The following is a 15,581-nucleotide window of genomic DNA, read 5'->3' on the forward strand; positions in this document are numbered from 1 at the left end:
CCCAAGAAAGCAGGGACTTCTTGTGGCCCACAGTATCTCCAGCACCAAACGAAACACCTGATGTGTGGTAGGTAACTGACGGATATTGAAATGAACAGATGTCTAAATGAACGAGCAAATTAGCAGAACAAGTGTGAACAGAAAGTTTCACCAAGTTAAAAATTTCCACACCCTTACTTTGCCGTGACCTGGTCAAACAAGGGGCCAGGGGCTTGTTAGAGGTCAGCTCAGGACCTGGCACAGCCAGCCACTACCACATTTGTTGCCAAAGGCACGTTGCCATGCTCATAAACACATCCTTATACCAAGAAGGTGTTGTTTCTGCAGAACTGGCTAGGGTTAACCTTTGACTCCCTTTAATTACTACCAGCTCCAAGGTTGCTGGACCACACTGCGAGCTGATGTCAATATACTCTGTGGGGTCCCAGGAGAGCTACAGGCCTGGAGACACCCTATTACCCAGGAAACCTCCTTTCCTCCTTACTTGCTCAAGAGGGCCAGCCTGGGCTAAAACCCCAGCCAGCAAGCCCCAGACCTCCAAGTACCCTTGGCCTCCTGGAAGCAGAGGAAAGGGGTTTGGACACAGACCTGAGGCCCAACCCAGCCTCTGTGGTCACGGGCCAGCTGTCCCTGGACAAGGTCCTGTATCTCTTGGGCCTCAGATTTCCCATCTGTGAAATGGGAGTAGCAAGAACAAGTTCTGGGAGGTGTGGGAGCCTCAAAACATATCCCAGGATTGAAAGCCTGCAGCCTTAGTACTGGCTGAGCCCAGAGCAAGTACTCGGCCCCTGGAAGCTGAAGGTGACTCCTGGTCTGGGCCTCCCCCAGTGCGTGGCAGCCCCTCTCCGCTCCAGGTCTGCCCCAGCCCAGCACGGGGAGCGGTCCAGAGCTCCCACCTGACACCACAACCACGACTGCACTCACCTCTCCTCCCAGCCGCTGGGTCCACGGCACTCATGACACACACGCAGCTGCCCGGGGACCGGGGGGACTGCCACCCAGACTCTGCCTGCACTGAACGTGGATCCCACGTACTAGCCAGGTTCAGGGTTGCATTGCTGGGGTGGGGAGGAGCATGGGATGGAGGAGAGAGATGAGGCTTCGTTGGAGAAGCCACTCTCCCTTTCCGGGTACAGCACCTCCTAGAGAAGGTGCCCAGACCCCTGATCAGACCCCTCTCCTGAGTGGTGTGCCCCCTTTGCAGAACAGGTGCTCACAAAGCTGCTCGGCCACAGGCAGAGGCAGTGGTGCAGCGGTGAAGGGTCCCAGCCTCGGACAAGTCAGAGAAGGCATACCATCAACAAATACCTGGATGGGGCAGTAATCCTTCCAATCAATTAAGAAAAAGACCAAGGAACCAAAGAGAATAAAGCAAAGGACAGGAAAAGCAATTCACAGCTTAAACCCACACACCTAACAAACATGAAAAGATGTTCAACCTCACTAAGTGACCAGGGAATGCAGATTAAAACCGAATATCACTTCTTGCACATTGCTGGCAGGCGTTCATTGACATAAAGGCTTAGAGTTCACTGACATAAAAGGCTTTGTTCATTGACAAAAAGTACTTCATAGTATCTAGTAAGGCTGAAGGCGTGCACACTCTACGAGCCAGCAATTCCACGTCTAGGTGTAGCCCACAGTGACCTGCCTTTGTACGTGTACACACACTAAGGATGTTTATTGCAGCACTGTGGCAACAGCAAAAGAATGGAAACATCTTAAATGTCCAAGAGTGGAGGGATGGCTGAATAAACTGTATCATCACACAACTGAATACAGCCATTTAAACTGAAGAAAGTCCTCTCTATGGATCTATTAGGATAAACCTGATGTTTAAGGGTTTCAAAAAACTGTAAACAGATACTTATAGTATGATCTCATTAACTTTAAAAACACACAAGACTATATATAGCGTGTGTGAGTTAGAAGAATTAAAAAAACAACAAACAAACATGGAGGAATCACCCAACTCTTGGTGACCATTACATTCTAGGAAGAGATCGAGTAAACTGGGATGGATTGTGAGGACAGGGCTTAGTTCTATTCTTCTAATATTTTATTTCTTTTAAAAAAATCAGACATAATATGCAAAAACATTAACATTTGTAAATCTGGCTGTCACATGGGATTCTATTATCCTTTATATTTTGAAATATTTTTATACTGAAAAAAGGGAGTACAGATTTTAAGACAAAAATTCAGAAGCTATAAAAGATAAATTCAACAACATAAAGATTTAAGAAGCAGAGGGCGGCGGGAGAAGGGGGAGAGAGACAGGATGAACAGTTAAAAAACAAATGACAAACTAGGAAAAGTATCTCTGCAACATAATATGTATCAGACCAATGAACTCCCTTAGCCTATAATGTGCTCATGCAAGTCAATAAGGAAACAAGTCAACGAATCAGACAGAGAAATAGGCAAAGGACGTGAATGAGCAGTTGACAGTACATAATATAACGGCACAGAGGAAAGACCCATTCTTCACTGATCGTAACAGCAAAGCTCCAGAGGCCTGAGAGCCCACGCTGCTTGGGGAGGTGGGGAAACAGGCCCTCTGTCAGATCAGGAGTGGATCAGGGCGACCTTTTTGGAAGTGACCTGGCAATATCTGTCGAAATCCCCTTAGCCTGGGAATTCCATTGCTAGAAGTTTATTCTACAGAAAAGTCTCCTATATTTGCATGAACTTTTCTATCACAGTCTTTACAGACAGCACTATTTGTGACAGTGAAAGATGTAAATGACTTGAAATTCTACCGAAAATCGACAAGGACCTGTTTAGAAGCATCACCACACAAACAACGAACGGAACGCTACGCAGCTGTGAAAAAGAGGATGCAAATGCATGCACGTTGCCACCAGATGATCTCCCAAGTACATGATGAAACTTTAAAAAGGCAGGTGGGGAGCAGTGTTCTTTGTATCTCATGCCCTTTTGACAGAAGACTTACACGCATATACGTGGATATGTCGCTAAAGGAATAGATTATTCAAAGGATGCGGAAGAAACTAAGGGGGCAGGGGTCTAGAATGGGAGAAAGGCCTTCTTTATATCATATACCCTTTTTTTTTTTAATTAATTAATTTATTTATTTATTTTTGGCTGTGTTGGGTCTTCATTTCTGTGCGAGGCCTTTCTCCAGTTGCGGCGAGCGGGGGCCGCTCTTCATCGTGGTGCGTGGGCCTCTCACTGTCATGGCCTCTCCCGTTGCGGAGCACAGGCTCCAGACGCGCAGGCTCAGTAGTTGTGGCACACGGGCTCAGTAGTTGTGGCTCGCGGGCTCTAGAGTGCAGGCTCAGTAGTTGTGGCTCACGGGCTTAGTTGCTCCATGGCATGTGGGATCTTCCCAGACCAGGGCTTGAACCCGTGTCCCCTGCATTGGCAGGCAGATTCTTAACCACTGCGCCACCAGGGAAGCCCCATATTCTCTTTTTACGTTTAATTTTTTTTAACGGGTGAGTGTGATACACTTTCAACTAAAGTTTTGCTAAAAGGAAAAGAGGAGAGGAAAAAAAAAAAAAAAAAAAGGAATGTAAACTCTGGAGTCTCACACACCCGGACCTGAATTCCGGACTGACCACTTACTGGCTGCACAAGTGTTGGATCTTCTCTGGATCTCAAGTTTTCTGCTGCGTCAAATGGAGATAAAAACAGGGCACTTCCTCCTAGGGTGGGTGGATATGCCAGGTAAGAGGGACTCTAAGGTTGTTACCGTGGAGAAGTAGAAGCAGCTGGTCTCAGACTCCAGAATGCGCTTCATCTTTCCCCCTCACGGATCCAACGGACACAGGCCCTTCTTATCTCTCCTTATGTCCCACTCCGCAGACAGGGAACAGCAGGGGCAGGGCCACCAGGCACAGCTATGCAGACTGGGTGTGCGTGGCCAGGCCTGGGTGGGGAGTGAGGGCTGAAATCCAGCCCTCCCTTGGCTTGTCAAACCATCGCCCTGGTGCAGGGCTGTGTCCAGTCGCTGGGGTCATTCATTCTGCTTTCTGTAAAGGCTCTGTACAGGCTAGCAGCAACATAATTTACAGCAGAGCAATTTAACCCTTCTCCAGAATCCTTGCCAGGTTATAAAAAGCCCAGTGAAAAGATCTGGGGGTACACAGACCAGGGGCGGGGGGTAGCCATGGGAAAGTTGGTACAGTCATCCCATCGGTATTTATCTTTCCGTGTGTCATTTCCTCTGAACTCACAGAGACACCCTGTTTTACCAGCAGCAGTGGTTTCTAGGGAAAGAGTCCTGCCACCTTTGGCCCATCGGTACCCACCTCATAAACCTTGGGCAGCTGGGTGATGTTCTAAGTGAGGTCACCCTGAGACGAATCCTGCGTGGGGGAAGGAGAGCCAAGGGGACACCCCCCTGCCCCGCCTGCCTGCTCCTCAGAAGGGCTTGTCTGCAAGAACAGCCCTGTCCCAGGGCAGGTCTGGGGTCCTGAGGCCTCCAGGGACACGGTGAGGCTGGGCAGTCCAGAAGAAACAGGAGCTGACAGGGACTGCGGGCCTAGTGCACCCAGGGCACGGCCTCAGGCACTGAACTACAGCAGGAAACAAGGTAACAGGCCTGTGCTCCTGGAGTGTACACCTGGGGAGCGGGGGGGAGGGGCGGGGGGAGACACCTGACAACCACATAGATGAATAAGAAAAGGTGCCAAGAAACGCACGGTGAGGGCTTCCCTGGTGGCACAGTGGTTAAAAATCCGCCTGCCAATGCAGGGGACACGGGTTCGAGCCCTGGTCCGGGAAGATCCCACATGCCGCGGAGCAACTAAGCCCATGCGCCACAACGACTGAGCCTGCGCTCTAGAGCCCGCGAGCCACAACTACTGAAGCCCGCACGCCTAGAGTCCGTGCTCCGCAACAAGAAGAGCCACCGCAGTAAGTCCGTGCACCGCAACGAAGAGTAGCCCCCGCTCGCCGCAATTAGGGAAAGGCTGCGCGCAGCAACGAAGACCCAGCGCGGCCAAAATTAAATAAAATAAGTAAATTTATTAAAAAAAAAGAAGAAGAAACACACGGTGAGGCCATCAGAACAGGGTATTGGAGCAGAGGGAGATGGGGCAGCACCTTGGGATGGAGCGTTGGCAGGTCCCTGAGGGGCTGCCTCTTGACCTCAGACCTAAGTGAGAGGCGGTCGTGGAAAGGGGGGTGGGGGAGGGGAAGCAGAGGTTCCAGCCCGAGAGAAGAGCAAAGACCCTGGGGCCTGTGGGGTGTAAGTAACAGAAACAAGTCCAAAGTGACCGGAGACAGTGAGGAAGGGCCAGTGGCGGTGCCAGGGAGACCCGCTGGCCGGGTGGTACAGGACATCACAGGCCACCCTGGAGCCTGGACGTTACTCAGGGTTCCATGAGAAGTCACTGGAGGGTATGAACAGAGGAGTGACACTCTGGATTCATTTTTTAAAGATCCCTGGGGCTGTTCGGCAGCTCTTGTGCATAACCTCATTTAATTTTTAAAACACTCTGTGTGGTAGTCTTCTTTCATTCTCATTTACAGATGAGGAAACAGGCACAGAGAGATACATTAAGGGTCCCAGGGTCTCCAGAAATAAAGAATTCAAGCAGTCTGAACTGCTCAGAAGCCCTACACTCTCTGGCACCCATGAACTGGGGGGAGCTGTCTGGGGTGGATCTAGAAAAGCTCCTACATCTCTTGGGCCTCAGATTTCCCATCTGTGAAATGGGAGTAGCAAGAACAAGTTCTGGGAGGTATGGGAGCCTCAAAACATATTCCAGGATTGAAAGCCCGCAGCCTTAGTACCGGCTGAGCCCAGAGCAAGCACTCGGCCCCTGGAAGCTGAAGGTGACTCCTGGTCTGGGCCTCCCCCAGTGCGTGGCAGCCCCTCTCCGCTCCAGGTCTGCCCCAGCCCAGCATGGGGAGCGGTCCAGAGCTCCCACCTGACACCACAACCACGACTGCACTCACCTCTCCTCCCAGCCGCTGGGTCCACGGCACTCATGGCACACACGCAGCTGCCCGGGGACCGGGGGGACTGCCACCCAGACTCTGCCTGCACTGAACATGGATCCCACGTACAGGCCAGGCTCAGGGGGCGTTGGGGTCCTCAGTGGCCAAGCCGCTCTCCCTTTCTGGGTACAGCCCCTCCTAGAGAAAGTGCCCAGTCCCACGGGGCGTGGCCACCAACCTCCAGCCAGCGCCAAGCTGCCCCCTCCCCCGGCGGCTCCAGGGGCAGCACCTGCTCCGCTCGAGCAGTGCCTCATTTGCAGAGTGCTATCCCCTCTCCAGAGCTGGTGCTCCCAAAGTCCCCCAGCAGGGACGGTACAGGGCCAAGTTCAGTCCACGCCTGAATTTCTATCAGGAGCCCACCAGGGTCAGAGTGGCTGAGGGTGGGATTAGGGCAAAAAGGGAGGGCTATGCATGCTGGTGTGCACGGCCTCCGGGGTGGGGTCTCTGGAGGAGAAATGAAACTGCGGAGAATGAAAACAAGACCTCCATTTCCTGCATCAGCCTGTCCCCTGGGAACAGCGAAGCCGATAAGAGAGACCCTTTTGAGATCGTTTCACATCAGTAAGATGTTTCCACAAACCAGCTGTTTATACAACTCTCCTGGAGGTAAAGGTTACCAATGAGGGAAGGGAAGGGGCGGCTAGCATTCTAGGTGTTGCTGGGGAAGGTGCAGACCCTCCAGTCTGACCAGTGGTCCCTCTGGGGCAGGGCTGGGGCAGAGCAGGCGGGACTGCTGGCAGGAGGGCTGCCAGGTCATCAGGGATGACCCAGAGCCTCCCCTGCCAGGGGCTCACGCAGCCCCTGTGGGGAAACAGGGAGGCAGATCTGAGCACGCACGGCGCCATCCACACCCCAGAGCCGGGAGGCACCCAGAAGACATTCTGAGCCCCTTCCCAGGCCAACTCCGCTCTGGTCCACTGAGACCCTCCGTGTTGAAAACCTACAAACACACCTCTGAGCACAAACACACGAACCCCTGTTCAAACACAGGAGCACACCCCAGGATAAACATGGCCCCTACACACACACTCACACACACACACACACACTCTCCCCCTCTCTCTCTCTCTCTCCTCCTTCCTCCTCCTCCCTGCTGGCCCCACTTCCCGCCACAACGTACAGCTTCTGGGGCCTGCTGGGCCTCCTCTGCCAGGGCGCTGTCTTCCCCCATCTTTCGAGAAGGGCACTGCCCACCGGGTTCCTTCAACTTCAGCTCCGGCTCCAGCGGAGTTTGTTTGTCAGGTTGTAGGTCCCTTGGGCTGTCAGCCAGGGAGCCTGAGATTCGGGAGGAGCCAGGAGTGGCTGGGCCAGTCCTCCGGGGATCTCTTCGTCTCCAAAAGTTGAGTAAAGGGGAGCCCTGGGCTCCTGGCTCGGCGCGGCCAAGCCCAGTTCCCAGGAAGGGAGCCCCACCCCAGCTGTGCTCAGAGGTGCCTGGGAAGGCGGGTTGTGGAGCAGGGGGCGGCAGGAAAGCAGAGGGGGAGGACACTCGGCCTTGTAAGCGTGTCCCCGGGGCCAGGGGAGCGTCCTGGGGCAGCCTGTGGCCAATGTCAGGCACGGGGCAGAGGCCCCTGCCCCGGGGCAGGGCACACCCCCCAGCAGCAGCGTTCACTCACCATCCTCCTGGCCTGTCCCAGCCTCTCTGCACCTGCACCTGCACCTGATCTTGACCTTCCCGCTAACAAATCCAGGAAACCCCTAGGCCTTCCCCCGCCCACATCCCACCCCGTTCAAGCCCTTTTGGGCTCAAGCCCTGAGGCATTAGCAATTCCAGACTCATCCAGGCACCCAGTCCTGGGGGAGGCGGAGGAGGGCAGGCCTGGGGCAGTCAGGGCCTGGGGACTGAGGATTCCAGAGTCTCGGGCTTGCTCGGCAGGTTTGGGCCATGCCCACGCCGCCTCTCCCCAGAGCTGCTGGCCCAGGGTCCTAGAGGGTGCCCCTGGGCGGGCACCCTAAATCTCACGGAGGGCGGTGCTGGGGGTCAAGTCACGAGCCAGAACCCTGGGCTCTCTGCCACTCACGCCCAGGAAAATCCCGGGCTTTGCCAGCAGCTCCTCCTCTCTGCCCTTGTGGGAGCCGTCCTGGTTCTCAGGCTGCGAGGGCAGGAGCTGTCAGCCCCCTGCGGCCTGCGCATGAGTACCACCCTCAGGGCCAGACCACATCCGGGGCTCCTTCTGAGGAAGCCTGGTGCCAGAAGCAGACTCAGAGAAACTGAGGCACAGAGGAGACCCTGAGAAGGCCTAGGCGACTGAGCCACCGCGGGGCCCTGGCCCCGTCTGAAGGTGGGAGGCCCGAGAGGCGCCCCCATCCATCCTCTTGGCCTCTTCCGCGAGCCCTTCCTCCTGCCTAGAAGCTGTCAGGATCAGGGTCCTGGGACAGGGCCCCTCCCGCCCCCAGCAACACACCCAAGCCTGGCCAGCTCACCTGGCCCTCCCAGCCTGTCAGTCCCGCTGTTCCAGAAAGAGAACATTTTCTTCTCACTCTATTTGGACAGCTGCGGGGAGAGTGAGAGTGAGAAGAGAGTGTCTGATCATTGAGGGAGGTGGTGTGCAGGGGACAGGGCCACAGGGCCCCCGAAGTGGCCGGGGGGCCGGAGCTGGGGAGGCCCCAGATGGGGGGCTGCGTGAGGAGCTGGGAGGCCTGGGGCCACCCGACAAGGGTCAGCGTCCCTCAGCAGCACCATCAAGAGAGTAGCTGGAGGGTCTCCCGGCCCAGGTCCGGGGGTAGCAGGAGGGACGAGAAGCCCAAGGCACCAGGGAGACCGATTCCCATCTTTAGGGAATGTGCTCGGTTACAGGGCGGGGTGAGCACGCCTCTCAGGCCCAGCAGCCCCTCTGCAGGTCCAGGGCTGACAGGCGGGGCTCCAGAAAGGAAGACAAGGCACCCACAGGACAAGGCCAGAGGACCTGGAAGCGCAGCTTCTTCCTGCCCTGGGAGGCAGGAAGTAGGAGCGCGGGGTCAAGCCAAAGGCTCTTCCTCCTCCCTCTGCCCAGCCTGCCTCCTTCTCAGTGGCCGGTCTCTCTCTCACTCCCCTCCCCGCTCCTCCCCGCCCCCGTCCCCTTTCCAGCCACCCCATCCTGGTGTCTCCTTGTCCCCATCTCCAACTCCTCCTGCCTGCCTCCCCCGCCGCGGTTATGTAAGGGGCCTGAGAACACACAGAGGGAGCTTTGTTGTCAAACCAAATCCATACGGAGCCGGGATCGGCCAGCGCAGCTGTTCCCCATTCCCTCCGCCTTGGCAGGGGTGAGGCACCAGGCAGGAAGCCCCCCGACGCCTCCATTTGGGGAGGTGGGGGGCAAAACACGCTGGCCCCAGGGCCCCCAGGCAGCTGAATGGGTGGCCCGGGATCAGTCACCACCGCGTGGGACCACAACAGGGCAGCAGCTGGCCCTCAAGACAGAGGAAAGCCTCAGTGCAGAGCCAGGGCCCCGAAGCCCGGAGAGGAGAGCTCGGGGCTACGAGCAGGGCTGCACAGTGAAGGCCTGGAGGGGGGCCCAGACCCACACCAGTGGACCCCATTCTTGTCCACACGTGGATGCAGGCCCGTGTTCTCTCTACCACACAACCCATGTACATACTCTTCCGTGCGCACACGCGCACACACACACACACACACACACACACACGCTGTGTGTGCTCACCTGGAAGGCATCTGAGCAGAAATCTCCTCCCTGCTCTCATCAGCCTCCTCCATCCCAGCAGGTACCTCTGGAGAGAGGAGGGTGGAGGGCAGAGGGCAGAGGTCAGAGGCCAGAGAAGCTCCACCAGCCAGCTCCTCTTTGGAGGCCCTCTGTCTCCGGCATGAGATCCTGCCTTCCCACCCAGGCAGATGTCCAAGAAGGGAGGTGAGGGGCCAGGAAGCTGAGCTTAAGATCAGAGCATCCGCACCTGGGGCAGGCCCTGTCCCTTCACCCAACCCAACTGCTGGACGAGCGTCCCGCTCGAAGATGCTGGGGCCGCCAACAAGAGGAGGCACTCCTGAACCTCCACGGCTGCAGGGCACCCACCCGAAGTCCAGCTGCCACATCAGGCAGGACAGCGAGGAGGCTGAGGCCTGGGTGGGGCAGGGGCAGAGGGGCAAGGGAAAGAAGAGGAGGCAGACACAAAGGAAGAGGGATGGCTGGGGGAGGAGCTGGGAGAAATCTGAAGGAGAAGGGAGGGAAGGCAGGGGGGTCGGAAAAAGAGGAGAAAGAGGAAAAGGACCAAAGAGGAGACAAGAGGAGCAGGGGGCGGTGTGGAGAGAAGGGCCCACACCTCCTGCAAGGATGCGTCCACACCCTCTCAGCCAGCCAGGCCGGTCCAGGAGAAGCAGCACAGGCAGGGGGCGTTTCCGGAGCACCGGCCCCAGCCCGCCCCGTGCCACTGTCAGCCACGCCCCAGGGGCTTCAGCCTCAACAATCCTGGCTCCTCGGAACCAGAGGACAAACCAGGACCTTGGAGGAAGGAGAGACAGGGGTGGGATGGAGGTCAGGAGAGGCAGCCCCTGCCTGGGGGAAAAGTCGCTCTGACACCTTGAACAGTAAGTTACTTTTCTGAGTCTCAGCTCCCACCTTTGCAAAAAGAAAGAGTTACCGAGAGGCTACTATGTGCCAGTGCGGTGCCGGGTGCTGGGGACACGATGGGGAGTCAGACGGTCACGGGTCCTGCCCGACAGTCTAACATCAGCCGGGACCTCTGAGGCCTCCCCAGCTCGCCAGTGTCTATCATCTGTGCTCCGAGATCCATCCTGTGAGCTGCGCTTCGGCAGACGCTATCAGGCCAGTTATCGGATTGTCTGATGGAGAGCCAAAGTCCCAGACCTGCCTGAGGTCACACAGCTGGGAGCAGACAGAGAAGACAAAGGCCACCTGCCTGGCTTCCTGGCCCCGAAGGAAGGCACTCTGCAGTCTCTGGGCCGCACCCTGAAAGCCCACCAGCCAGCACTTACAGAGCCAGGCCCCAGATGCTGAGACATTATCTGAAACGCACTCTGGTTCAGAAGAGGAGAAACCGAGGCTCCGTGTCGGGCCCAAGGCTGTGCAGTCCTGCCCTCCCCCACCCGTCTGAGCTCACGGGTGGTAGGGTCCCCTGATGTCACAGGCTGGGACCTGTGGGGGGGGGGGCGGGGTATGTGACAAGGGTGCAGGGCCGTCAGGGGAGCCTCAGAACAGGCTCGAGTCGGATGCAGTCTAGGAAGGGGACTGCCAGCGGCGCCCAAGCCACCGTCAGGGGACAGTGGCAGCAGAGGTGGGGAGCTGAGAACACGCGGCTGGGGAAGTACAACAGTCTGACCGGCGCCCAACGGAGGTTTTCAAATAAAAAGACACCCTCTCTACCACTTTCAAATGAGATTTTATGTGGAAACCCAATATGTAGAAGGAATAAGAGTGGAGTCGTTTGGGGTGAAGCAAGAATGGGGGCGAACCCGCCTCTTGAGCCCTCACTCCTGAGATGACACCCCAGAGGGTTCCACCCCTGGGGCGCTTTTCGTGGACCCGGATAAGGGGAGAGCTGACATTGGGCAGGAGGGGAGGTTAGGACCAGTCTGTGCAAGGACCCAAAGGCAGGGCTGAGGAGGGGATGGCGGCAGGAAGGTGACCAGGTGGCCCTGGCACGGGGGAGTGGGGGGATGCCCTCCCGGTGGGCAGACTCCTGCCCAGCCCACCCCCAGAGCTCCTGCCTGCCTCTCCTGTGTCTGAAAAGGCTGCCAGGCCAGGCTCCAAACAGCACAGCTGTCAAAAGGGAAACTCTTCGCCCTTCGCCCCAAGAAAAGGGGGAAGCAAAGCAGGGACACAGTGAAGACAATGTCACATCCGATCTATATCCTCCCTTTGTTCATCAAACAAATATTTACTGAGCACTTATTACTTGTTAGACATCATTCCAGGCATGAAGAACATGGCAATGAGATGACAGGTTCCTGGAGCTTACATGAAAACCCTAAAAAGTCAGGGAGGAAAATGCCTTGGAAGTTTTCAAACCCGTTTCACACCACAAACACGCCCCTCCAGTGCCTGCATCTCCTCTGGACCGGCCCGGCCAAGGTCACGGCTCCAAGCCTGAACATCTTCAGCCACAGGGCACTTGCCCCCTACGCAGGCAGAGGGCTGCTCTTGAAAGCTCCAGGTGGCCACACTGAGGGCCCTGGGTCCCTCCCCGCCCAGCCTAGGCAAGGCAGTCCACAGGGCGCTGAACACACCGCTAAATGGGCAAGTTTTAGTTTTTATCATGACAAAATATAAAGCTTCATCTCGAGTTCTGCTGGTTCTGGGTCAATTGCTCGGAACCAAAGGAAATGAGCCGTCTCCCTTCTCACCTGCCCAGAGTTCCCAGGTCCCTCGGTCCCTGCCACCGCCCGTCCCCTGCTTTGCTCCCCTCCCGTGACCTTCAAGCAGTGGGTTGCCAGGGTGGGCCCCTGCTGGCCCCCACTTCTCTCCTGCCATCCCTTCCAACCAGGCCTCCCTCCTCCTGACCTGAGTGACCTCTAAGGAGCAGAGGGGAAGCAGGTCTTTGAGGAGCCTCTCTGGCCTTGAGCCAGGCCAGGCCAGGGTCCAGGAGAGCCCCAGAGCAAAGTACTGTGGCCTGGCAGGAATCTGCGGATGCCAGATGCCAGGAGCAGCCACCTTGGCCGGGTCCCCGCGCTCAGACCCCCGGAGGACCCCTCCCCTTCCCCACGTGTCGCTGTGGTTGCCGGATGAGGCCTTACATCCTTGTGGGCGGCAGCCGGGGAGCCGCATTTCCAAGGAATAGGAGCCGTTGGGCAGGCCAGATGGAAGCAATTACCGGAGGGAAAGCGGGAGAGGTGGGGGCCGGCAGGGGCTGGGAGGGGCCGCAGCGGGGAGGGAGGAAGGAGAGCCCAGCCCTGCCCAGCTGAGAGAGGCAGGGGATGGGGAGCCAGGACCGGCAGGGCCAGATGTGGGCTTCAGGGCCGCACAGAACCCTGGGCTGCGAATCAGGAGGGCGGTGTCCTCCTTTGTCACCCACACCCGGTGGCCTTGAGCAAACCCTTTCACACCTCTGAGCCTCACCCTCTTCCTGGATCACAGGGCAGGAGAAGATGAGCTTGGGGAGCAGTAGAGAACTGGGCTGAAAAGTGCAGGTTTTGGAAACAGGCCTAGCTAGGAGTCCCAGCTCAGCTGCTTAGGAGTCGTGTGACCTTGGCCAAAATGGTTTAATCTTCCCGAGCCTCCATGGCTTCATTTACAAATGGGCTTAATGAAAGGGTCGTGCTTGCGTGAAGTGATGTAAATAAGTGGACAGCACTTTTTTTTTTTTTTTTTTTTTAGGTTTATTGGGTCAGGCTTTTAATAAGTGCTCTATAGATAAATCATAACTAGTTTTGTTACTTGCTAAGTCCCTTTTTACTATAAGGACAGGTATTTGCAGAGGCTGCACGGGCAGAGGACACAGGGCAGACCATGGACACGGGAGCATCACCGCAGGCCCTGGAACGTGCACCCTGGAGCAGGGTTTGGACCCACGCAGCACAACAGTGCGCGAGCCCGGCGCTCTGCAAACTGCTCCGCGTCCCCTTTCTAGCAACCACGGTCCACCCCGCACAGGAAAGCAAGATCCTGGGGCCCCTGACACACTGGGGCTTTGAAGTGAAGCTGCAGGCAGGAAGAAGGGACCATCCTACAGCCAGGCCTTCCTCACCCTCGAGGCCCAGGTGGACACCCCCCCGGCCACCCCCCGGCCCCAGCAGCACCCTCCTCCCTGCTGGGCTCAGGGCAGAAGCCAGGGCTTCAGATTCTAGAGCGTTCACATCATCTCTCTGCAGGATGGCTTTGCGGGGTGTGGGGTGGCAGAGATAAGGCAGTCATCTGGCTGGAGGTCTCCTGGTCCCAGGCAAGGGGCCAAGATTAAAGGAGAACCTGCAGCTTGGGATGGCCTTCCTCACTCTGAAGAGCGATCAACCCAGCGCACCCCCTGGCAGAGTTCACCCCCTGCCAGCCTCAGGGGCACCAGTCGGAGGCCCATGGCACCTGGCTGGGGCCCACACATCGTATACAGCTGCTCGCACTTGTAGTGCATTTGACCACTTCCTCTATCCGTAGAATAAAGGGCGTCACTCACACTCACATTCACACACACACACACACACACACACACACGGAATGTGATAACAGGTCAGGAGTGAACGTGAGGCCAGGGGTGGCCAGCAGCCCCTCCAGGGGCACTCAGAACACTCATGTAGAAGTGCTGAGCACCTCTGGGAAGGGGTGACAAACGAGAGGGGGAATTAATGACTACAGGCACCCAAACGTGCCTGCCCTAGTCATTTCCTCAAGGAAACCAAAGGTTTCAGGTCAAGGACAAGAGTCGAGAAGGAAGGAGGACCTGAGGTCGAGAGGCATGAGAAGCCAGCTCGTTTCTGCAGGGAAATGTGTAACCCCAGGGCAGCTGAGGAGTCAGGAGGGAGGGGCAGGCCCTGTATGTTTTCTGGGTGTCCCCCCACCTGACTGCCCTGCTCCCTAGCACTGACGGCCCAACCCCCAGGGCCTGGGAACTCAGCTGGGTTGTGGTGGACGCCTTGGGCACAATCTGTAGGTCTGGCTCTCAGGCTCTGGGACCCTCTGGGACACTGATCTGAAGGGTCTCTTTCAGGAGGCTGGAGGTCCCCACCCTACCGTGGGCTGGGACCACTTTGCGTCATTCTGAGGTGGAGGGACCCCTTCCCCACGACGGCGGGGACAAACCTTTGAGCCGCTCTGAGAGGAGGAATTCACCCAGAGAACGTACCCAGGTAGGGCCTGGGCGGGCACCCAGTGCAGGGCAGATGCCAGGCCAGTAGGGGTAAACCACAGATGGCCACAGGTTAAGCTGGGGCACAGGAAGGGGGGTCTGGCCTCTCTGCTCCAGCTGGTGAAGGGTAGGGGGGCTTCTTTCCAGGATTTGTTATATAATTCTGAAAGGAGCAGATTCTCGGTTCTCTCCAGAAAACTGGATCCCAGGGATCTAAGAGGGCTGGCAGGGTGGAGGGGCCGAGGAAGTCTGTTTCTGAGGAGTGGGGACTGAGTCACTGCTCTGGGTAGGGAAGGGGTGAGGGAGGGAAGGGAAGATGGCCCAGAAGACGCCGAGCGCTTCCTTGGCCTGGGCCTCCACTCACGGGCAAGGGGCCTGTGGCCATGACAGCAGTCCACTCCCAAGCCACAGATGCCTCTCGGCCCACAGTCCAAGCAAGAGGCTCCCACGCTACTCTCCTAACTCCTCCTCTGTCTACGCTCCCCTCCTAACCCCTGACCACCTGGACTCTGGGGGGAAGCGCCCGACTCCTGGCTCCCCCTCAGCTGCTGGGAGGGAGACCCAGGCCCAGGGGACAGACGAAGATCTCCCGCCCAGCACATGGATGCTGAGGGATGGGGCACGAAGAGCACGTGCAGGGGAGACACGAGCAGAGCCAGGAACAGGCTAGAGGGACCTGGGGTGCCTCGGCTCGGGCAGGGGTTATTCACAGAGGAGCTCCCGGCAAAGAGAAAAAGCCCCGGAAGTTCATTTCTAGGCCCCAAACAGCTGGCGCCTCCCAGGCACCCTCTCTGGAATTATGGGGCAGCTTTGGTGAGTGTGGAGAACTTTGGAGGGTGCGGGAGAACCGCTGCTAATAGCAAACACTCACATACCTCCGCCTCTGT

At 57.2% G+C, this 15,581-nt stretch overlaps 1 protein-coding gene across 2 annotated transcripts in view; it reads right to left on the minus strand.

Moving 5' to 3' along the window:
* The window catches only part of ST3GAL4 (ST3 beta-galactoside alpha-2,3-sialyltransferase 4), a 32,459-nt gene that overhangs the window by 15,622 nt on the left and 1,256 nt on the right, over positions 1 to 15,581 (minus strand). The gene's annotated exons all lie outside the window — the stretch shown is intronic.

Source organism: Eschrichtius robustus, chromosome 11 (genome assembly GCF_028021215.1).
Source record: "Eschrichtius robustus isolate mEscRob2 chromosome 11, mEscRob2.pri, whole genome shotgun sequence".
Taxonomy (NCBI): Eukaryota; Metazoa; Chordata; class Mammalia; order Artiodactyla; family Eschrichtiidae; genus Eschrichtius; species Eschrichtius robustus.